The following is a 25831-nucleotide window of genomic DNA, read 5'->3' as shown; positions in this document are numbered from 1 at the left end:
GACCCTGACACGGCACCCCAAGACCGACGCGACACCCCGACCCCCGACACCTCCCGAAAAGGTGTTCTTTGGCCTTCCAGAAGCCGACGGGGTCATATATTTGTGAATTATTAGTTAGGTCATATGAATTATTAGTTAGGTCATATATCTTTCGATTTTCTTATGAAAAACATCATATATAATTGTGTTGATCGGGTAGTTTTAAATGTGCAGTTGTTTCATCGCTGCGAGGTTTGGTGTTCGACGACCTCGCCGTGTGTTTGACGAGCTCTGCCCCTTCGTTCGTGGGTGAGCACAAATGACATGTCCTCCTCCCCCATTAATTATTTGATCTATTCCGATGAAACTTGATAGCTAGATATATATGTGTCTTGAATCATCAGTATGCGTAACCAATATGTGTCTCCCGTTCGAAAGCGTCATAGTTATAAATATGCATGCATTTGCATATTTATAACCTTGATTCTTTCGAATTGTCCAACGCTATCCATGGACAGCCCGAGTATGTTTAGATTGGGTTCGTTTTCCCATATGCTTTGCTCCGGATCCGACGCATAAATTTCGTCAGTGCCTCCCCTGTTGTTCTCCGGGTACACATCCTCTCTGTTTTTGCAGAGACGTGTATCAGGAGAACAGCGGGGAGGTGCTGCCGAAATTTTGCGTAGGATCCGGGGCATAGCATGGGAAAATGAACCCAATCTAAACATACTCGGGTGGGATTAGGACCTATCATTACCTATTAGAGTGTAGGTTGCATGGACGTAATAAAATTGACAAAGTAGATCAACTGATGAATACATACATGCTGAATTATATATATATATATATATATATATATATTTGTTGTGTGTCTAGTAGCTCTGAAAGTCAAGATGAGTGATCGTGCGTGGATGTACACCGGTCACACTGGTCAGAACAAATGGAGCACTGAATGGTTCACAAAAACCAAGGGGTTTGTGCGAGCCGCATTTGCAAATGGCCAGAGGAAAACCTGGTGCCCCTGTTTACGGTGCGGCAATTGGGAAAAGAGGACAGAGGCTGAAATGAGCAAACACCTGCAGAAGAGTGGTTTTACGCCCGATTATACGGTGTGGACATTTCATGGTGAGTCTGCCCAACGTGACCGAGCTGAGGTGGATCGTCATCGCACCGACGAGCATGGTACCGGGATGGAAAACATGGTGCAAGACTTTGATGATGCTCGGGATTCGGACGAGGAGATGGAGGAATCTGCAAAGGCCTTCAATGAAATGTTGGAGTCTTCAAAACGTCCGCTCCATGAGCACACTGAGCTTTGTCAGTTGGATGCCATCTCACAAGTAATGGCTCTGAAGGCTCAGTTCAACTTGGGCAGAGAATGCTACGATGCAATGATGACAGTATTTGGACGCTTTCTACCCAAAGGCCATGTAATGCCTGCAAACCTGTACCAGTCGGACAAAATCCTCCGTGCACTGAAGATGCCCTATGATAAGATACATGCCTGTGAGAAAGGATGTGTCTTGTTTAGGCTTGACTATGCGGACTTGAACTATTGTCCCATTTGCAAGTCTTCCAGGTATGTTGTGGTAGACAACGGTATGGGTGAGAAGACACAGACCAAAATCCCCGTTAGTGTTCTTCGGTATATGCCAATTGTACCAAGACTTCAACGTCTTTTCATGGTCGAAGAGACGGCCAGACAGATGACATGGCACAAAACGGGCAAAAGAACCGAACTAGCCAGTGTTTGCATAATCCGAAGCCTCGGTACAATGCTGACGACCCTAAAAAGGGTGGATCCAACCTCAGCCTATTCAAAGGGAATCTCGCACCAGCCAGTGTTTCAAATCCAGTATCTTTGGATAACGAACAATGGCGGACCATTTCGTTGTATATCTTCAACAACCTAATAGAAGTGCGGCCGTACATCGAGTAAGTTCTCGGTACATAGTTTCGCAACTTCTATTTCCTTTGAACTGCTCTTATTCCTGGATATTTCATACAGTCGATACGTCGCCTTATTCTCGTATGGAGCGGTGATCCAAAAGGATTCTGTCAAAGAGTATGAGCTTCTCGCAAAGCAAGGAGGCGGCTATCCCGGTTTCATCTCTTGGTTCAAACAAACGGTAATTTCTATTAGACTTGTAGGCTAATTTGTAGGCGGCTATCCCGGTTTCATTCGCTAATTTGTGCGTAATGCAACAATCCTTTCATATTAAACTTGTAGGCTAATTCAGAGTCTATGGACGCCGAATTGAGACAAGTCGCTAATGGTTTTTACTATAAGGTCCGTTCATTTGACAAATACGACATCAACGGGTATCGCTTTCGTACCTATGGCAAAGAGCTATCTATGGCCGACCGAAAGTCTACAAATTGTTGTGTATCTGCTATCGGCGAAGGAGGTACCGAGTATTATGGGAGAGTTGAAGCAATTTATGAACTTCTATTCTATGGTGAAAACCCACCGAATGTCGTAGTCTTCAAATGTTATTGGTTTCAGCCGAAGGAGACTAGAAGGACTCATGAACATATAGGGCTAGTTTAAATCAACCAAAGCACCCATTTAGATGTTCCTGATGTCTATATTACGGCTCAACAGGCGACCCAAGTATTCTATCTACCGTGGGCCTGCCAAACTAATCCAAATCTGAAAGGTTGGGATGTCGTTTATGAAGTGCCGCCACGTGCTAGACTATCTCCCCCAAAGGAAGAGGATTATGAACCTCACATTAACCCAGACACATATGAAGGAGAATTCTTCCAAGAGACACGTCTTTCCAAAAAGCGTTTCAAGAACCGCTATACTTCACCCCAAAACATTGAAGTAGACAGCGACAGTGAATCCGACATCACCCCAGAGGAGGAACAAGAAGAGCCGGAACAAGAAGAGGTTACTGCTGCGGATGACCTGTCATTGCTTCACCGATTACGTCAAGGTGGCCTTGCACATGTTGATGCCACTGAACCCTATGAGCCCGTCATTGATTATAGTGATGATGATGATTATGCATTTATTGATGATACTGATCGAGATTATTAGTAGTGTCAGGTATTAATTTTTTTAATGTTGTACTTGATGATGATACACTTAAGTGATACACATATTATTATTCATGTCGGTCTTTTTTTTATATTGTACTAATTTCGTTTACTGTTTGTCATGGCAGGTGTTGAAAGATGGTGGGCGCTGGTCGGGAGCGCGCCAAGGCCCCTTCTTCGTCGGCGCGTGGTCTGAGGTCTTCGATTCCAGACGTACCTCTCCGCCGAGCGTTGCTGGACAGTATGTCCACACCGCCGGGCCCTTCTTCGTCGACCGCGGTGCCCAGCAGGGGACGAGGTAGGAAGAGAGGAGGTGGGGCACGTGGTCGCGGGAGAGGAGGTAGGGTGACTGCTAGGGCACCTTCCTCGCCGCCACCCCCAGCTGTTTCACCCGAGCACGTGACTGCTAGGGTGGACTCGTCCGAGGAGGAGGCTACACGAACTCCGGTCCACGAGGCTCCGGTCCACGGGTCTTGGGCCCACGAGCCTCGGGTCGACTGGCCTTCGGCCCACGAGAGTTCGGCCCACGAGACCCCGGAGGAGCACACGTCCGGATGGGGTACCTGGCCGGATCAGCCCGAGGAGCCGAGTGGCCATGCTGGTGATGGCGGGGAGCCGACTGATCTTGAGGAGGAGGGTGGCACCGTGTACCAGCGTGGTGCTACACGGCTCCCGTCCGTGCCGGCGACCCGCGAGCAGAGGTGGTTGATCTTCCCTGATGGGGAGAGGTACGTAAGTGCATTTAATATTTTTGTACCTTCTGCATTCACGTTTCTTCAAATAACTAATGCGTTGGCCTTGTCATGCTGCAGGGGTTGGGACCACCATCATAGTGTCCGCCGGCCCAACTCCGTCCTTGGAGTTCTTTGCCGGCAAAACTTCCCGGGGTTTGTCACGTTGCCTGGTGAGGGTCGGCTTCCAGAGCTTGGGTTGAGCTGGGAGCACTACGTGGTTGCGCCGGCCCCGCCGGATGTCATTATCGACGGTGTCTTGTGCGACACGAGGGCAGACATGGTGATCAGGACATTCTGGGTAATTTCTCCTTTACACATTTCAAAATCTTCAACTAGCTAGTTATTAATTGTACTAATCAATATTGTCTCATTTGATTGCAGACATTCTACAGGTGTGAGGAGGGATACGAGGAGGACAGCGCAAATGTTATCCAGAACGTCTGCAAGCGCCTACTCCAGAACTTACGGCACGAGGCTCGGGTGCAGGCTGTTCGAGACTACTACGCCTTGCGTGGTATCAAGAAGACCAAGCCGGCGTGCCGCGATAAGTTCCTGAGTAAGGAGCAGTACATGAAGGTAATTCTTAAGGCCTTCTACTTAAGTTCCTTCATTTAGTAATTCTTAGCCGTAGCGCTCAAGTTTCTATTTGCTAACTTAGGCGCCTCCGAGATGGTGTGCGGATCGGATGGATTGTTGGGAGGTGTTGGTCGATGAGTGGTGCTCACAAGAATGGCTAGCCCTCCACAACCAGGCCAAGGACAAACGTGCCCAAATGGAAGGTGTGCCACACCATCAAGGCAGCTCCAACTTATATCAGTTCGGGCGCAACTGGGTATGTGGTTTGCTTCATGATTCATGCAATTCATTCATCATGCTAGCTTGACCCCTTTAATTACTAATTTTCATTGTTTCTCTCTTTCAGGCACGCTACAATAAGGCGGATAAGGTGCCAGAGGTGTACGACCTGTATGCCATGGCCCACACTGGCTCTTTCAAGAAAGTCAAGGCTTTCTCTCAGTCTGACCTCGATGATGCAAACAACTTCACCAACATCTCCTCCCACAACAAGCTCGTGAGATATAGAGATGAGGGGAAGGCGAGGAAAGGGGAGGACTTTAACCCGAGCCAGGGTCCCATTGATCCAGAGCTGGTGATGATATCTGGTGGCGGGAGGTCCCATGGCTCCATAGCCATTGGAGATGGACTTATCCGTTGTCCTAGCACTCTCCCGGAGATCAAGGCGCGCCAGTCGAGCTCCGCTCCTGAGATAAGGCCTCGTGAACGGCCAGTGCAACTCGCCATCAAGGTTAGTGATACGTACTCAGTTATCTTTCTCCATTACATTGTGTGCGCTTCCATCAATGATTACAAATGGTCATGTGAGTGGTGTTGCAGGCTGCTATACAGACTGAGAGAGATAGAACGGAGAAACTTCTGGCGGAGGCGGCGGAGAGGCAGCGGGAGATGGAGGAGAGGACGAGAAAGATGATGGAGGAGGAGAGGGGACGGAATGACATGCAGGCAAGGGCCATGTACGAGCTCCTTGTGGTAAGTTTCTTCTGCAGATTACTTGCTAGTCTTAACATTTGAGTCTCATTACTAACTAGTATGACTCTGTTCTGAAAACCAAATGTGCAGTCTGTGTGCGAGAAGTCCGGTCAGCCCGCTCCGCCGATGCCAGTGATTGCTCCTGGGAGCACGGTGAGTTTAGTTTGAATGGACATTACTTGGTAGTCTTAACATTTGAGTGTCGTAATGCTAACGAGACATTGGAAATGATCTTTGGTGCAGCTTAACTCCAGAAACGCATCGCACGATCCTTCTCCAGGTAGCGGCACTAGCCACCCCGCTCCTACACCTCCCTGATCACGGTAAGTTTCTCTAGTGTTTTGCTTAACAAATGCATAAAGACCTAGACTTAGCTTTATTTCCTCCTATATGCTTACCATAATGACCTAGAGTTAGCTTATTTTCCTCCAAAATGACCCATTTTACCTAGGTTAGCTTATAAATGATGCAGTTCATCCAAGTTAGCTCAAAAATGACCCCTTTTACCTAGATTAGCTCCTAAATGATCCATTTTACCTACGTTAGCTTTAAAATGGTCCATTTCACCTACGTTAACTCCAAAATGACCCATCTTACCTGGGTTATCTCATAAACGATCCATTTCAACTAATTTAGCTCATAAACGATCCATTTGACCTAAGTGAGCTAAAAAACGATCCATTTCACCTAAATTAGCTCTTAAATGATCCATTTCACCTAAGTTAGCTGAAAAAGGTCCATTTCAACTAAATTAGCTCAAAAATGATCCATTTCAACAAAGTTAGCTCAAAACCGATCCATTTCAACAAAGTTAGCTCAAAAACGATCCATTTGACCTAAGTGAGCTAAAAAACGATCCATTTCACCTTAGTTACCTCAAAAACGATCCATTTCACCTTAGTTACCTCAAAAACGATCCATTTCTAACTTTCTTATTTTGCCATTTTGCATATTTCATTATGTGCTGGATGGAGTGCTTGTTCTACTCTTCTTCTTCTTGTCTTCTCATTCTTGTCTTCTCATTCTAGTCACCTTAGCTATGGAGTGCTTCTTTATGTATGGATGGAACTTCTTTATGTATGAAATGATGGATGGAACTTGTTTATGTATGAAATGATGGATGGAACTTGTTTATGTATGAAATGATGTATGAACTTGTTTATGTGATGAATGCCTGTGAAATATATCTATATGTCATATATATTTTCTGTGCAAATTGTGGGATTTAACAAAAAACAGAAAAAACAGACAATATGCAGGCTCTTTGCCGTCTGCCACCGACGGCAAAGAGCTCTTTGCCGTCTGCCGCAGACGGCAAAGAAGCCACGTGGCAGCCAACTGTGCTTCCTGGGAGATGACCCATTTGGTCAGTTTGCCTACAGCGGCAGACGGCAAAGACTTTGCCGTCCGTGGCAGACGGCAAAGAACCTGCACTTTGCCATCAGTGGCAGACGGCAAAGAACCTGCACTTTGCCATCAGTGGCAGACGGCAAAGAACCTGCCATCTAGTGACGTGTAGATGACATCATAAGGCGGACGGCAAAGACTAGAGAAATTTTGCCGTCCGCGGCGGACGGCAAAGGTCTGCCGTTAGCCACTTAACGGACTGACAGCGCAATTATTGCCGTCGACCCTCTTTGCCGTCCGCCGCAGACGGCAAAGGCTCTTTGCCGTCCGCCGCCAGGAAGCAGACGGCAGAGCAGCTGTTTACCGTAGCCTTCTTTGCCGGAGCCTTTTGCCGTCCGCGGCTGACGGCAAAGGTCTTTGCCGTCCGCCTTTCGAGCCTTTGCCGTCCGCCGTGGCAGACGGCGAAGTAGCTGTTTCCTGTAGTGTGTACGATGCGGAGGCTGTGCTACCCTGCGACATTATTCATGACTCACCTCGAGTGCGCATGTACGAAGAGAGAGAGAGGCCGAGCTCGATCGGCAGGACAGCCTAGACGCCCTGGAGGAGGAGCGCGACGTTGCAAAAGCCCGTTCTGCAATTTATCAACAACAGGCCCGCAGATATCAAAGCAAAGAAGTACGGGCCAAGACTTATAATGTTGGCGAACTCGTTCTACGTTTGCCGAAGAAGAAAAAGGACAAACTCAAGCCCAAATGGGAGGATCCCTTCATCATTGACAAAGTTCTCACTGCAGGAGCATACCGCCTGCATGATGCGTCAAACAATCGCCTAGAGCCGAACCCTTGGAACGTGGCCAGACTCCGAAGATTCTATGCCTAGCGCCGAACTCTTTGTTTGTTTCCTTCTCGTTATTATTCCCATTGTTTTTTCCTATCTTTCGCTTTTTCCTTTTTATTAGCCTTAAAGCTTTTTGTGCGCCTCAACCGTGCACCTATGACATACACATACTCAAATATGTACGTCCATTATGCCTGGGGGCTTCTTTGATAGAAGTTTGTTAATGTTATTTTTTAAGCATCAAGCTCATCACATATGCGCGTTTTCCCCATATGTACCTTTTCTTCACCATTATATGCATCAATATGACTTAAGTTTTGGCCAAGCTGGGTTGCCTGGCTCCTGTGCTTATGCCCTACGTTCCCGTTAGTTCGGCTAGGGCATAAAGGGAGCACCTCTGCGATTGTTACTGCCGGGTCATCCGGACGTGTACCTTAGACTGGGTGAAGCCGAAAGCTAGCGTTCTTAAGGCAATATTCGGTCGGTGGATTAAAGATGTTTTTGCTTTCACCCCATCGTGAACCCCCAGATGTTACTCATACTGCGATTGTTCCAATCATTGTCTGGACATGCATTTTTACGCATGCACACCCAGGGAAAGGAACCCTTAACGGAACTATTCTCTCTGGAAGATGTTTCTTACAATCATAATGTAATATAAGATAACTAGCCGGATAAAACTTGTCTGTTCAAGCAACTATGACCCCTACGCCTGGTTTCCACGCATACCCCGGTCTATTTTACCGCTCAGGTATTTGGAAACACTCCGCACCTTCGGGTCCAGAGGTCGAAGCGAAAAGGTCTGCCATGACAATCGTTTTACAATTCAGCTAGAAGGAAAATACATAGTCACTTGGACTCAAAAATTTCCTCCTCTATACCGCCCAACAGGCTATCTAACTTACAATCCTGCTGGGAATACTTGGCGGCTACTTTTACTTGGTCATATACCAAATTAACGGGGACTTCTTTCCCATCTGACCCTAGAGGTCCGACCCAAGCCATATGATTCGGATCAAGCTTGGTGTACCGTGTTTTCACCATGGCCCAGGCTTCTCGTGCACCTTCCCGGCAGGCCGATATCTTCCACAATCGAAAGCGCCGCCGCGCTCCCTTGAATAGCTCTAGGAGCTCCCCCATCTTTCCTGGAGGGGAGGCAGATGGCCACAAGGCCTTGGCAATGCTTCGCATCGCCTGCCGAGCCTGCTCATGCATGCGCGACAGCTCTTGTAGCAGATCGCCCAAGAATCCGGACATCTCGACGAGTCAGCATACCTGCAGACATAACTCTGTCAGTCCTTGATATCTCCGAATTATTCGAAGGTAAGTTCGACCACATACTGAATATGCCGCCTCGCAGCCTCTTATATTCCTTCACGGAATCAGCCAGCTGGGCCCGTACATCTTTCAATTCTTCGCCCAGCTGGGTCTGGGCATCCTGCAACTTGTTTTTCTCATCTCTGACTCAGGTCAGAACACGCTCGCCTGCGGCATGTAGTCTTTTCGCCTCTTTCTCGTCCGCTTGAGCGGCTTTCAATTTCTCCTCCAGTTGATCTGACGATCCTATTAGGAGATAAGCAACATTATTAGCACAGCTGGTCTATAATTATTGTTTGTCGATGGAGGGAAACATTACCAGAGGGTGCCTTCTTGAAATTTTCCAGTTCGGCGGTAACAACAGTTAGCTGTGTCTGACACTTTTCTAGCTCTTGGGCTAGCAGGTCGTTCTTCTCTGTAAGAACCTGGTTACACAATGATCCTTAAATCATTTGTACCAACTGCTTCAAGTCTCGGGGGCTACTGGCATATGGTTATCATATTCGGACAAAATAAACTTACTTGCACACCTTTTAAATGTTGACTCGTGGCTCTGTTAAGCCCGTCTCGAGCAGCTCGGATGTATGCATCAACCGAGCTAAAGGCATTAAATGCCTCTTCTGAAAAGCTGGGGTCTCGTAAAACGGCCCTTCGGTGCCGATGATTTATGGCACTCTCCACTTCCGAGTTGGTGACGGATACATCATCCGAATCCTCGGTTGGAGGACAATCCGGCGTCACCCCCGTATCAGCCCCCGTCTTTACGACAGGATCTGGATCCCGGCTGAGGGGAGTATGAGCGGCCGGACCCCCGGACATAGTCCGACACACTATTTTTCTGATACAGGACAAACATAGAAGTCACAATTGGATGCGACTGCTGAAGAACATATTTGCAAATCCATACCTCTTCGATGACGGCTCGGCTGTATCTTCGTTTGCCTTCCTCTTCGAAGGCTTGCCCGGCGTGGGGGACACTCTCTTGGGAGATGCCCCTACGGCAGCATGGCACGCCGAACGCCTCCCCTTTTGAGCACAGGATGGTGCAGTGGGTGAGGCAGAATGAGAGAACTCTTTCGGATGAGATGTCTCCTGATTACTTACGTGTGAAGTAGGGAGAAGACCGGGATAATCGGCGATGATGGCCACTTCTGTGCCGTCGTAGCTCGCCTGGTAAAACACCCTGTCCTCGAGCGCCACGAATATATCCGGATCCTCTTTGAATCCAGGGTCGAGATCCCGATTGTGGCCCTCGGGCTGCGGGGCGGGGCTGTGAAGCCCCTCGGAAATCTTTCGCCGGTGCTGTTATAAATGGATGGATTAATATTCATTGAAAATAGCTCAGGGGGTGGAGTAAGTAGAGGAGTTGGGACTTACCCAGCTAGGAGGATTGTACATGGAAAATCCATCTTTGTGCTTGATTCATAGAAATTCCTCCTCCTCCCCTTTGAACAGTTCGGCCAATATTTTGGCCAGAGTGGCGGGGGTATCCGGACCCTTCCTGCCGCAGTGAGACGCATCATCCTCCCCATTGTAGTGCCACATGGGAAGCCCTCTGTATTGGAGTGGATGAACCCCCCGTATTATGGAAGTCGCCATTACTTCGACTATTGATAATCCGGACTGAGCGAGTGTCCTTATCTTGCTCATGAATTGACGAACATCCGCACTATCTTCTCCTCGAGGCTCCGAGGGCGCCAGCTGTGGCGTTTCTTCAAAGGAACGCTTGTGAACTCGGGAAGACCCCTCCGAACTGGGTCTGGAAGTGCGACGTCCTCAATATAGAACCATTCGGAAGGCCACTCTTCGGATGCCTTCATCGGTGTGCCGGATAGGTATCCAGTCTCGGCGATGCGCCATATTTCGGCTCCGCCCACCTCAAATATTTATCCCTTGTGGTTGCAGGACGAGAAAGAATAGCTTTCTCCACAATTCAAAATGGGCCTCACAACCCAAGAATAGCTCGCAAAGGGTGACGTAACCCGCGATATGCAGGATGGAGGCCGGAGTGAAGTTGTGCAGTTGGAGGCCATAGTACTCCAGAAGCCCTCTGAGGAGAGGATGAATTGGAAACCCGACGCCTCTTAGCAGGTAGGGGATGAAACACACTTGTTCCCCCTCAGATGGATTGGGGAAATCTTCAGCCTGAGCCCCGCCATTGAAGAAGGTCAATCCTGCTCGAACAGGGAACAAATCCGCAGAATGAAGAAATCCCTGTGTTTGCAGCTTCTCCAGCTGACCATGGGATACGGAGCACCTCTCCCACTCGCCTTTTTCTGGGCCGCAGGGACGGGAGGAGGAGCTGGGTGCGCTGGCCATATCGAAGTAGTCTTTCCTAGCAATCTCTGAAGATTTTTCCGCATGGTGCTGAATGGATCTGAGATCCAATCTCTTTAAATAGACACTCTTCCTTGCTTGGCCGGGGGCTATCTGCAAAAATACCCTGACCTCTCGCATGCGCTTGACACGTGGAAGCTGAAGTTGTTGATACACAGAAGCCGAGGGGTACGACATTAAATGGAAGGCCAAATACATCTCTTTGAAGTCATCGGAGGAGGAACCCGCCTTGCAATGCCGAAGACAATCTGCGCGCCGGACACCTCGTCATTGAAGTCTGGTTCGGGGGCTACTGAGGGAGTCCTGGACTAAGGGGTCCTCGGGCGTCCGACCTGTTAGCCATGGGCCGGACTGATGGGCTATGAAGAAAAAAAGACCGAAGACTCTAGCCGTGTCCGGATGGGACTCTCCTTGACATGGAAGGAAAGCTTGGTGACCGAATATAAAGATTCCTTTCTCTGTAAACTGACCTTATGTAACCCTAGGTCCCTCCGGTGTCTATATAAACCGGAGGGCTAGGTCTGTAGAGGCGAAGACTCATAGCCATAGTCATACAGGCTAGACTTCTAGGGTTTCAGCCATTACGATCTTGTGGTAGATCAACTCTTGTAATACTCATATTCATCAAGATCAATCAAGCAGGAAGTAGGGTATTACCTCCATAGAGAGGGCCCGAACCTGGGTAAACATTGTGTCCCCGTCTCCTATTACCATCGACCTTAGACGCACAGTTCGGGACCCCCTACCCGAGATCCACCGGTTTTGACACCGACAGAGGGGAGTACGTGGGTTGACTGCTTCGGCTGTGGTGTGAGGCTGCCGTCGCCGGAGAATACCAGGAGGTGTGGGTGAGTATAGAGGGATGGCATGGCCAGCGGTGGCAGCACAGCCGGACATGGGAGGCAGGAGCAGGCGGCACAGCCGACGCTTGTTTAGGCAGCTGGAGCAAGAAGACCAGAGGTTGAAGAAGCACTACGCGGTTGGATGGACACGTACAGTCACTGGAGCTAGAATCGTTCATATTGACTAAGTTGACAAAGCCCTTCGTCCGCGTCAACTTAGTAGGCCCACAAGTCATCCTCCCACTATGGTGGGTCCCAGCTAGCAGGGGAGTATTCATTTTTTTGTGCGTAATAAGGAGGCACTTCCTTGCGTGCAAAGATATAGCCGGTGGGTCCGAGCTGTCAGCGGTAGTATTCATTCTTTTTGGCGTAATAAGGAGGTACTTGCTTGCGTGCGGCCATGGACCATGTGGGTCCCGACTGTCAGCCTCTTCATGTACATCCCTCTTCCGATGTTGTCGTTTGTTGACAATGTTGACCACGCCGTGCCGAGAACACCAGCGCGATGGGCGACGACGAGACCTAGGAAGGGAATGACCCGGAGGCGGCGAAGCCACATCAGTGGAGGGATGTGGGTGAGTAGAGGGATGGCCTGGCCAGCGGTGGGAGTAGTAGGGGGCGGTGAGGCCTGCGCGGCAGCACAGCCGGCCACGGGAGGAGGGAGCAGGCAGTCCCGCCGGCGCTGGATTTGGCGGCTGGAGCAAGAAGATCAGAGATTGAAGAAACACGACGGCCGTTGGATTAACATCCAACGGTTACGTCTGCTAGAATCGTTTGTTGTCGTTTATAATAAGTAAAAAAATCTTGCATACGCATCAACTTAATAGGCCCACAAGTCAGACCATTCCCTACTTTTCTAATAATTTATATATAGCTCATTGCAACTTCTTATGCAATTTATTGCAGTCAGTTTTTTTGTTGGCGAGGGCCAGGGTTAAAAATTTAAACGAAATTTCACCTATTTCTGTGGGTTCCAAACTATTTTTAATACCGAAATGTCGAGCCAGATTTAAAGTACTTTGAAGATATATTTAAATTAGGTTAAAGCCCATTGAAATTGGAATATGAAAATGTGAAAAAATTCAGAAATTATAAAGTAATTGCCAATTTCTCATCTGTTTTTATATTTACAGCCCATTTCATATTACTTTCAAGATTTGCAGGCGTCTTGAAAGAGTTGCAGCCCATCAGGGCGTAGAAAAATAAGTAGGCCTGGATTGGGTATTCTTCAGAAAAAATAAACTGGGCTCATTTTCACAAAAAAGCTGGGCTGGTCATGTGGTGAACATAAAATATAAGCCTGGGCTAGACGGGCCACAGCCGAGTTGAAACCCTGCTCCGTCTCAACAATAAAAAAATACTGCTCGAGCAGCTACGTCCCAGGTGTCAGCCGATCTTGTGTTGTTCTCTTGTCTATTGACTATATACGCTGACAATGTCGTGGGTCCCAAATGTCAGGAAACTACTAGCAGGAAGCATTTTCTTTTTCCATACGCTGACAATGGAGTATATATAACAAAAAATGAGGAACTTCCTTGCGTCCGGCCATGGACATGGTGGGCCCCTACTGTCATCCTCTCCATGTACAGTCCTCTGCCGATTCCTCTTGTTTGTTGACCATGTTGACAACGCGAGAGGGCGGCGCCGCGGCGAGCGCAGCAAAGCGCGCGGAGGACGACGGCGAGGCCTCGGAGGTCGGCGTTAACGATTTAGGAGACGGTGGGGCGGCGATGCGTGCGCTGAGGCGCAGCCAGCCGTGGGAGGCGGAAGCAGGCGGCCCCGCCGGCGCTGGTTTGGTTTTGGCGGCTGGAGGAAGACAGGACTGAAGAAACACGATAGACTGTAAAAGCAGCAGGAGTACTTAACAACCTTAACTGAAACCAGCAGGGGCACTTAACAACCATAGCTGAAAGCAGTATGAGTACTTATACAGGTTCAACCGTACAAAGCACGCCTCGAACAGTGCTACTTTGCCTACAGTTAACCAAGGGTGAGGCCGCCAAGCCCCAGGACAAGGCCCAGGCGCCACCCCGCGCATCCACAACCTTCTGAAAGCGGCTTCATCTCGCAATGTGGTCAATAAACAGGATATTCGCTTTAGAGCCATGGAAAAGCAGGAACATAATCTTCTGTCCTATTCTCCAAGATGGACGGGCCTTCATTATTTGAGACCACCCATGAATAAGTATCTTTTCACCTCCAAGGGGAATGGAGTAGGTCGACATAAACATCATGTTGTGACCAAGCGCAAGTCTGACCCGACCATGGTCAGGCATCTGTATAGGAACAATAGAACTGGGCAATTTCTGTTTCAAGAAGATCACAGCTGTAAAACTGTGTATAAGCAAGAGTTTATGAACAACATATATAACAAAAAACAGCTCGTACCATAAGTTTCTCGACACAGTTGGACCTGTTCAACGAGTGCAGCAGTGGCACACATATCCCACGTGGCCTTCCACCATTGAAACGCCCCACAAGGACCTCAAGACGATCAATAAAGTGTAGGAACTTGTGGATGTCGTCCCAGTCAACTTTAGTGCCATCAGTAACAGCCGAGTTCTTATAGAATAACAAATGAGTAGCCTGCTTAACTCTGAAAAAACCTACACGTGCCACCAATTATAAGAAAATATTAGTTAGAAGTAGCATCTTCGTGAGAGATTCGTTGCTACTTCTAAAGTTAAATTGTGATTAGTTAGACAGAATAGGTGGATTAAGAAGTAATCGAGGCAACAAGCAAGAACCAGATACAAAACTAACATGGATGAACAATTGGAACGACGTCGTGGTGGAAGATCGCAGTGAAGATGAGACCAGATTCTGCTATTTCCATCAACATTCGTGCGCCAACTTTCAGTCCGTAACACTTGAGAAAGTTTATCCAAGTTCGGCCATAAAAAAGCAGCGATCTTCTTGGTTCATGAACCCAACTCGGAACTTATATCCATGGCTTGTCTTCACTGTGACCATTAAACTGGTGTATTCAGTTATGGCAAGGCCGAGCATCTTGAGTACATGTGTTCTGGCAGAGCAAGGAATGCACTGCAGGAAAAATAATATGAGAACACAATGTATTATATCCAAATCTAGAAATAATTTCCTCCTTCACGTCAGTGTTGACCATGGTACTAGTACCTTTTATCCAAATATAGCAATCCAAATTTCCAAATTAGTCGACAGCATGTTCAAAAAACCCCACCCTCCCGGATAGAAAAGAGGATTCTAGGAACATACTGTGCGCGTTTTAAAATCCTGTGTTAGGATGAGAAGGAACAAGTGTGGCGTCTCGCCGAGGGCGCAGAAACCTGTAGGGTCCTCGCACTTTGGGCACTGCAAATGAAACACACTAGATTCAGTAGGAAGAAAAATGCATCAACGGCGGCGGCTGCCATCCTAGGATTACCCGCGACCAAGGGACTTGGATTTATCGGGGATGGATGAAGAATTCGTACCAGGTTCTCCATGAGAAAACCCTATGCAATCGCCGAGCGGGGGTTTTCTCTGAACAAGCAGACGAGGGAGAAGGGGATTCAGGCCCAGTGAAATATTGCCGCTTCGTCCGTCCAGCTTACTGCTAAAGCTGGAAAGGTGGGGTTTTTTGTGATTTGACGGCTCATTGGGCATTACTGCGGCGCTACGACCGGGTGTGTCTACCGTGCAGTTGTGCACTCTAATTTGGTGCATATGGCACGTGGACCCCGTTGCCGGATGCCCCACATATCAGCGAAAGGAAGTAGAAAGACAGGAGTAACTAGTTACACATAAATATATTTTTGACAGAGAGATACTCCCTCTGTAAAGAAATATAAAGATCTTTTATATCACAACTTTATACATAAGAAAAATCAAGGGGAATATATATAACATATATAATTATAAAAAACAGAGTTTTTTTAACACGGTATAGACGAGTTGGTGATGATGGTGTGCCTGCCATCCTGCAATATAGGCCGTCCGATTTATATCTGACGGATAGGAAGGAAACTATGGCAATTTTGCAAAAAGGTACCCACACACCTCTCCACATTTGCAAATAAGGCCTTCCCTCGTTCATCCTTTTCTCTCACAAGATAAAATACTCATACAAATGCATCTTGATGTTACGTGCAACGCACGGGCATTATGGGGGTTCAGCTGAGAAATACTCAGACAGGCTCACGGTTCTGGACTTTGGGCCACAGGCCGGTGGGCCTGCATGTTTGGGGGCCCATGTGTTCTACCTCAGCGCTTTTCATATTGCAAGCGATCGGTACGGCGCTGGTTTTAGATGCTGTCGCAAGGCGAATACACAAAATTGAATAAAGCACGACAGCTGTTGGAATGAAATCGAACGACAGTTCCTAACCAGCAATCAGAGTTGCAATTCTATCAACGATACTGTCGTACTACTTATACACACAGGACACTTGTTTCACCATGCCAGAGTATTACATCAAAATCTCTCGGAGGATAGATCAGTTCGGCAGTTGCGTGCTGCTACTGAAGAATTTCAAAGTTGATTTGGACCAGCTCTCCTTGCCGAGAAAGTTCGATTTTGACATCATCCCCTACCGCAAGATATGATTTAGATTTGAACCTTGACCATCCTTTAGCATCAATCATCATGCGACCATCCTTTGTACTTACGGTATATTGAGCAGGTTCATTCACACCAAGGCTGCGCATGGTAAGAGAAACTTGGCCACGGTCGCCCGGATTGTTGAACGACTCCCTCGTTGCTCTAGGAATTCTTTGCTTGCAAACAAGAAGACATACACAAACAGTTAGATCAACACAGTGAATCATGTGAAACAACATGGAAAGAAAAAAGAACGAAGCACTTGGGCGGCCAATGCTTACCAAGAAGGTGGACATGTCGGTTTTTGTAAGGACTTTGGTATATGAAGTGCGAACTGCAGCCCAGTCTGTTGCCGGTGCAACTGCTCGTTCGGTTGCCGCTGCACGGGCCGGAGCAAATGCAAGTGCAAGTGTTGGTGCAGGTGCCGAAGCCGTTGCTGGTGCCCGTGCCGGTGCGACTGGTAGTGCCGCTGCTGCTGCCGGAGATGGTGCTCCTTGTAGAGCTGGTGCCGGTGTCGGAGCAGGTGCCGGTGTGGATGCCCGATCCTCCGGTAGATCAGCCTGATCCGCTGATGCGGTCGGTGCCCAATCCTCAGCTGGATCAGACTGAGCTGCTGCCGCTGTCAGTGCTAGAGCAACTGCCGGTGCTCGATCCGTTGCTGAAGGTGGTACCGATGTGCGAGACAGCGGCGATCGTGTCTGGTCTGCTATGATCAGCTTTCTAACTTGACTAGGCTCCGTGACCGTGATCCAGTCTTTTTCTTCATTTCTTTTAAACGCGAGAAGGACTAATTGTGGCGTGTTTGTTAAACCAAACTGCAGTTCATCATAGGGATTCAGCTTGTACTCAGACAACAAACTGATCCAATTTTTTCCAGTAATATAAGTGATGGACAGTGCCTTCGTTACTGACACGACATAAGAAGTGAAACCTGCAAAAATATCCATCGTAGAGCAAACCAAACGGTTTATTCTGTGATGAATGTCACATGGCAAAACCTGCATCGTAAAATTGCAGCAAAAGAAAGAAAACATGACATTAAATCAATAAGATTTAGACAGTAAATCAATAAGATTTACTTGATGTGACACGAGTGAATCCTTACCAGGAAATCACTATGTTGAAGTACTAAACAGAAGATTGATCGTCCAACTACGCGTGGCATGCAGGGCCCCCGCCTACTCCCACAAGCAGGACAGTCCAAAGGTCGTGACAAATCGTATGGACCGAACATCCATGGGACTGGAAATCCTGGTGGGTGCGATAAACCCTGCAATGCATACAGATATTGGAGTGTAACCATAATTGATAAACCGTCCTCACAAAAAAGATGATCTGGATACTTCAAAATATACAGACTAAATTGAGTGGACAGACATTAACATAGACTGTTCTCAGGACTCACCACACACCAAAAGCGGCAGTACTAAACAATACAGGGTTCACAAACACAAATCAAGTACTGAACAATAGTACTTACTACAGACAAGCAAAGTTGCACTAATTAAACTCTGCAGACTATTTCTTGCCACCGACCTACGGGATGAACCCCGCATAACTGACTAGGCCATGGACTTCGTGAGAGATGTCTACCGGCACCATCGCCATCTCGTCAAACTTGGAGAACCTAACAGAGTGGTCTTTCCACTCATAAACATGACGATGAAGACAGGCCGCATCAGATTTGTCGGGAAGCTTTACAAGAACCACACCCTTCGTAATCGAAGGCACAACCAGGAAATTGTTGTGGTCAAGTACAGCCTCGAGAACACGCCTGACAACAATGCTACAGGAAAACACTAGTTCAGGACACGTGGCGACAAGGACACAACAGCTGGATAGTTTAGCAGTAGAACTCATCCTCAGGTCTTCCAGTTCACACGGCATGACTTTGAGAACTTCATCTCCACCGCGGACCTGGTTCTAATTCAAACAGAAACCAAATATTTTATTACTACCTCCGTTCAGAAATATAAGATGATTTTCGATATTTTACTCCATATATGACTACATATACGCACAGAAATGAGTGAACAAAGACACTAGAACATGTCTTCAAAGGCATGAGAGCAGAGGGATTACTTGCAATATCCATAACACAAGTTACTGAGGCAAATATACCCTCTTCAAAGGTAGCATTGATGTTCATAAAGTAGTTGAAAGTAATCTATAAGAAATCAGTGTCAACCTCTCGCATATTTTGGTCAAAAGAGGAATTTAGAACCGTCATTTGGCACACAAAAATCACATGCAAGATCACCCAGAAAGTTGTACTACTAGTACTAGTACTGCGTGTTAGATGAAAAAACACGATCAAGATCGAGAAAAAGATCGTCAAGAAGAGATATTACCTGGACTTGCTTAATGAGGGATCCCGGAGAGGGGGGCTTGGACAGGGCGATGGCTTTGAGCTTGTCTGCGGTAGTCTCGGCGGGGTGCTTGCGCTTCTTCGTACCATGAGCCTCGACGGTTTTGGCCAGAGCCATAGACATCACTTCGGCCGGTGCTCCAGCGTCCATCAAGAAACTGTCAAATAGAAATAAAAGAAAAGAAACCATAATCACAAACCCAAAAGAAGAACAGAGAGGGAGTTATAGGATCAGTCTCGGGGTTGCAAGACCGGGCCTTGGCCAGAATCAACACCATTGATGCGCTCACCTTTCCTTCTTTGGGAGAGAAGAACAATGGTAGAAGCAGGTCGGGGTTTTCTTGAAGAAATGAGGAACAAGATGAGGGAGAAGCGAGTTGGGGTTAAGAGAGGAAGCTGAGAGAGAAGAGTGAAATGATGGTTGCTTCGTCCGTCCAACTTACTGCTGGAAAGGAGGGGGTTTTGTGATTTGACGGCTCATTGGGCATTACTGCGGCGCTTCGATCGGGGTAGTCTACCGTGCAGTTGGGCACTCTACTACGGAGTAATTTAGTGCATGGCTGGTGGACCCCAATGCTGGCTGTCCCACACGTCGGCGAAAGTGAGTAGCAAGGTTCCCGACGACCGTCGAGGAGGATCCGCACGGTAGAGCGTGTCCACTGTTTTTCTGAAGAAAAAAATGATTACAGCAAGCGTTTCCACTCTTACGACGGAGGAGTGCGAAACACGGTAGCCACTTGAACATACACAGTGCTCCTACTACTAGGCATGTGCAGTGGTTCATACGTCAGTACTACATAATCTTGTTGCTAGTGTAGTAAGATATGACGATAACAAATGATGTTGTGCGCATGTCAACTATATGAACAGTAATGTAACATAGTACCGCTTTTTCGACTGTCAGGTCGAGAATGAACTGTGAAATCAATGTTAACAGAACTAGGTCTACACCGCACAGAGAGTACGGTGCTACAGTACTCCACAAAACATGAACCATATGAAGCACGACGACTCAGTGTTCGGCAGGGTCTATGAAGGGTGCACGGGATGGGAGCAAAAGTTCCCTTCTCGACCCACTTTTGGGTGTTTGGCAGAGTGCATGAAGGGTGCATGAGTCCACACTAGTAGGTTAACACAAATACACGAAGAGGGAACAACTATATTGAGATGAGAATGCAACCAAACACACCCACACGCTTTGTGCTACAGTGACTGATCTGCACCGTCTGAGTTTGATCCAACTGTCATGTTGCGCCGAGACATGGACATGCCCATGCAGAGGACGCCTAAACACCACCGAAGTCCCTCTGCTTCTCGAGGCGCACGACGTTGGTGATGCAGGGTGCAACGGCCCGCAGAGCCCGCTCCCGGTCGACGGGAGCCAGCTCGTCAAAGACGGCGTCCAATGGCACGAATGGATTCCGGTGACGGAGCCCTGAGAGGATTCGCCCGGCAACGGCGACGGCAGCCCGCAACCCCTCCTTGTCCAGCTCCGCCCCCACCATCGCGCGGAGACGGCTCAGCTCCTCGGAGATATAGGTGAAGAAGGAGACCAGGTCAGGAAGCCGCAGCTCGTTGAAGTCGACGGGGTGGTCGAACGGGTTTAGCCCGACGGCCGGCATGGTCGCGCTGGCACGACGGTAGGCATCGCGCAGCCGCAACACGTGCGTGGCAACTTGGTCCACCAAGTGGCTGAGGCGATCCTGGACCTCGTCACGATCGGCCCGCTCGCGCTCCAGCCGGCTCCCCTGACGGCCTATCGTATCTCCCGCTTTCTGCAGCAACGCCGCCGACGCCTCGAGCATCTTTGTGGTGGACGCCTGCCGCTTTTGAAGCTCCGTGAACTCCCGCACATAACGGAGGAGCATGGCACTCCTCTCCTCCTTGAGCTCACGGAGCTCCACGTCCTTGGCCCTGAGCTCCGCATCCTTGGCCTGGAGCTCCTGTGTCAGGCGCCTCACCTCAGACTCCGTGATCTGCTGCGCCGCCATGGCACCAGGTAGAAGCAATGGGGAGAGGAAGCAAAGGGGGCGAAACGGCTGAAAGGCAATGCAATCTACGGGAAGGCGGAGGGAGCCAGCCGAGGAGCGGGGAATCTTTTGGTTTTCACCATGGGAAAACACCAGTCGACGACTTCTCACATCAGGGAGCAGTGGGTTTTACAGGCGGAGTCATCGTGACTAATTACTGCCGCGCCTGCTCCCGTCAATCAAAAATTAAAAATCCTGCCGCGCCTGCTCCCGTCAATCAAAAAATTAAAAATCCTGTCGCGCCTGCCGCACCCAAAGACCAGAGCAACGCCGCGGTGGATATTTAAATTTACCTGCCGGCAAGGAGATAAAAAAGGGTGAAAAAACAAATGTGGCGGCGGCCTAGCTAATCGGTCGCACTAGCCCAACTAGCTAGCCACCGTGCTTCACTGATGTACTCGGCGGGAAAGGTGGTCTTTCGTGATTTGACGACTCATTTACTTGCTTCGGCGCTACGACCGAGGAGGACCCAGAAAACGCGCGGTAGGGCGTCCCACGTCTCAGCAAGGAAGAATATATGCGTGCACCACCCGGGAGGACCCCGAAACCGCGCGGTAGGGTGTGCCACGTCTCGGCACGGAGGAAAAATGTGCGTGTAAAAATATACTGTATCAGACGTAGTACCTATGGTTCGACCTCGGGACCCAGCCAGTCGGTCGAAAACACCCCACTAGCCACACAGCTTCATCATGCTAACGTGGCACGGAGGATAGGTGTGGTTAGCTCCGTCTCGACCAGCCACAACGTCTCTTGTTCTAGGCGATTCTTCTATTTTCCAAGCTTTTTTAGTTATAATAACACCACGGCAAGCTAGCGCCGCTCTTCGTGTGTGCCCGTGCGTCTAAAGGTTAGACGATGGAGAGGAGAGAGAGATCGCAGACCTGGGACCCACCAGTAAGTGAGTCAACGGTCATGCACGTGTTGACGAGGCACTCCCTCTACTCTACTCAACGTAATACTGTATAAAATCAAGTTATGGGACAAAGCCAACAACCGTTGTTGTTTCAGGCTATCGACTTACGCTTTGTAGTCCAGGTTGCCAGTTCGAATCTCGTCTTTCAGATTTGTTAGTTTTAGGTCCAAATTTGATCAATGACAAGTGGGACCCCCGTGTGTTGTTCCGATATTTCAGTGTAGGATGGTTTTTTTGAACAAACACTTTGCGCGGTTAGACAAGTAACGGCACGAGTTACACGTATTTTGCAAGTTTACGAACAAAAATGACAGCGGCATAGAATATCACATCCACCCCGCAGCTTAGATGCTATGGTGATACGAGTTTTTACATCGTTGGAACTGAGATCCAATGGCTTGGGAGTAGTCTTTGTAATTATGCGCAATTTCCAAACTCTCCAAGGTTTTTTTGCAAATAAAACATTCAGGCCTCGTGTGTGCCGCTGCATCTTGGATCCAACGGCTCCCCGTTGCTCATATTAGGTGCTCCCCGTAGCTTAATTAGCCGCTACGGTGATACGAGCATCTAGGTCGTATGATCTGTGATCAGATGCCACATGCGTAGTACTTGTACTTTCTGCGCAATTCCCAAACTCTCTCAGGCGTATATTGCAAAAACATTCAAACCTCCTACTGTGAGCCGTTAGATCTCCGTGAACTCGTATCACCATAGAATCTACGGTGCGGGAGCACCTCATATTCTCCCGTGCGAGAAAACATCAGGTGCTCTCGCAGCTTGGATGCTACGGTGATACGAGCTTCGAGGTCGTTTGATCTGAGATCCAATGGCATCTGAGCAGTCTTTGTGCTTGTAAGCAGTGGCCGAACTCTTTGGGGGCTTTTCTGCAAAAAAACATTCGAACCACCGAGGAGTTGTTGGGTCACAAATCCAACGGCTCCGAAGAGCTTGTATCACCAAAGCATCTAAGGTGTGGTAGCACATGATATTCTTACATACAGGAGAATATGATGTTCTCCTTCATCTTAGATGCTACGGTGATACGAGCTTCGAGGTCGTTGGATATGGGATCCAAGGGCATCTGAGTAGTTTTTGTACAAATTGTGTGCAATTCTCAAACTCATTAAGGTTTCCTGTAAAAATATTAAGACATCCTGTGAGCTGCTATATCTCAGATCAACAAGCTCCAAGCAACTCGTATCAGCATATAGCATCTAAGGTGTGGGGGCACATGATATTCTCCCGGGGAGGAGGGGGGTGCACAACCAATCGGTGTTTGGGAGGGTGGGGACAAATATAATCTAAACAATCCTAAACAGAGCTTCACAATTTTATCTAGGGTCGAGGGGTTAACCCCCGACAATCTACATAGCTCCGCCTAAACACAACATTTGCATGTACTGTAGTACTAGACTTAATATTCATGTTCAGTTTCCTGTTCATTTTAAATATTGAATTGAGGACCATGCATGTCTTACATTTTACTCCCTTCGTTCCTAAATATTAGTCTTTTTAGAGATTTCAAATGGACTGCCACATACGGATGTATATAGACATATTTTAGAGTGTAGATTCACTCATTTTGCTCCGTATGTAGTCACTTGTTGAAATCTCTAAAAGACTAATATTTAGGAACATAAGGAGTATTTTTGAATTCGTGTCATACATGCATGGTTTGGAAAAATAGATGCACTATACTTATTGGATTGTTGTTGTGTTCGTGTGTGTGTGTGTGTGTGGTCGTATGCTTGATACATACAAAGTTTTCTCACCACCACACGGTTCATCTTTTAAATTTGAATTTGCAATGAAAAACTTACTATGGATACCATGAAATGTGAAATCCACATTGAGATCACTATATCACAAACTCACTCTAATTCAAGAACTCGTCATAAATCAATTGCCATGTTGAGATTACTATTTGCAAGGAAAATACGGGCATTGTAATACACATAGATTCGTTCGGCGATTTAAAAGATTCCTTTCATATTCTTTTTTTAGGGATCCTTTTGTATTCTCGAATGGTAGGACCCAACGGCGTACCAGCCAGACCTTGGCTCGTGTTGATCCTAAAAAAACGGGCTCGTGTCTGGCGTGAGTGGTACGCACATTAAGCCAACCCCAACCAATCGAGCCTCCGTGTTTCGAGTCAAAATATCTGGCAGCCAGAATTCCAGCACTAGGAAATTCCCGTCATGTCCCCGGTCCATAATGACTACCGATGAACAATGGAGGTATGATTTAGTAACTAGAAAACGTTACCTACCGTGCCAAGCACGGTTCAATTCCCTCGGTCGCCGCTACCAAGGTCACCCGTCAACTACATTGCCTAGTACTACTACTACACCAGGATGAGCACAGAATTGAGCCTGTTTGTTCGTGCCTACTAGTACTTGAGTTAATATATCAGGCAATGCACTGGTACGGAGGGATTATCCTTTTACTATGCATATATAACTTGTCTGAAGTCTAACTAAGAAAAATGTTTGACCAAATCCTTTCTTAAGAAATACAACAGGAAAGATGTATCGCTTGAAAATTTATTGCATATGCAGGTTATGATATTGTTTCGAATCCTGGATTTTAAATTTCAGAAAATCCAAAAGTGACCAGAAATTCATGAAACTGAGCATGGTCACGTGATATGGCACAAATATTCCTACATATTTTTTTCTTCAATTTGAGACAAGCTGCTTATGAGAAGTTGCACAAATGAAGAGCCAAGGTATTTTGGAACAAAGACCTGTCACGTTAAGGCGAACGCTTTCACTATTCAAACCGTGGGCGTTTACGTGCCGCCACGAGTCCCGCTTCTCATCGGCAGGTGCCGTCCGAGCAAGCGTGTGAGTTGACGGGAGGCGTGCGAGCAGACTGCTGCGCCGGCTAACAGGGAGGCCTGCGAGCAAACCGTTGCGCATGCTCACTGGGAGGCGAGCCCTTTGACCAGGCTCCGTCGCCCACCTTCGTCCCAATTGCTACCACTTTTAATGTCGTTGGCGCCGGAGTTTAAAATCAACCCTGCACTACCCGGTATCGCTACAATCTTCTCTCTTCCCCTCCGATTCTCCTGTCATCTACCTCCAACCAGCCTGACCTAACCGTACGCCATGCCGCATCACGATGGTCTACCCTTAGTCTTCCAGTTTCTTGAGGAAGACACCCAGCCGGAGTCTCAAGAACATAAGGCGCTTTGGGACGAGCTTGAACCGGCCTTGTGGGAAGACGCCGCGCCTGTCCCTGCTCCCGTTCCGGCCCCCGTCGCCCCGACTGCGCCAACACCCATCTCTGTGGCATTGATGGGTTGGCACATTGTCGCCGAGCTTGATGCCACGGGGTTCCACGAGGTCCCCGCTGACTTTCACGCGCCCGTGCACCTGCCAGCGCATGCGCCTGCGCATGCACTAATGCGCACGCCCATGCTGGTGCCAGTGCACCTGCCAGCACATGCACCTGCGTGTGCACTGACGTGCGCGCCCGTGCCGGTGCCCGTGCACACAAATGTCTCCGCCACGCCGTTGCCAGCGCCTGTCCCCGCGCGGGTGCCAGTGCCCCCCTCAGCGGCATGGATGGCCGCCGTCGACCGCTTCCTTGCACCAATGCCAGTCGCCTCCTCCCGCCAGTTGACTCGCTCCTGGAGACCTAAGTCCAGAACATTGTGGCCTTCCTTGAAGCTAGGGCCAACGTCCAGGAGTACGCCAACAACGGCGCAAGACGCCGCCGTTGCCGTCGTTGTCGCCGACGGTCAGTGGCCCGACGACACACAGAGCACGGCAGAGGAGCCGCTTCCCACCGCAAGACGCCCCCGCCGCCGCCGCGTAATCTAAATTTGCCATGAAAAACGTTCGGATTGCCATGCTTAAAATCCGAACATTTATCATTTCTGTTTATTTTAGATCGATCGTCATATGAATGTAAAGTCGGAGTCAGACTGAATGAAATGTATGGTTTGATCGATTGAATGTTCTGCTAG

Source organism: Triticum aestivum, chromosome 7D (assembly GCF_018294505.1).
Source record: "Triticum aestivum cultivar Chinese Spring chromosome 7D, IWGSC CS RefSeq v2.1, whole genome shotgun sequence".
NCBI lineage: Eukaryota > Viridiplantae > Streptophyta > Magnoliopsida > Poales > Poaceae > Triticum > Triticum aestivum.
Note: the sequence above shows the minus strand (reverse complement) of the source record.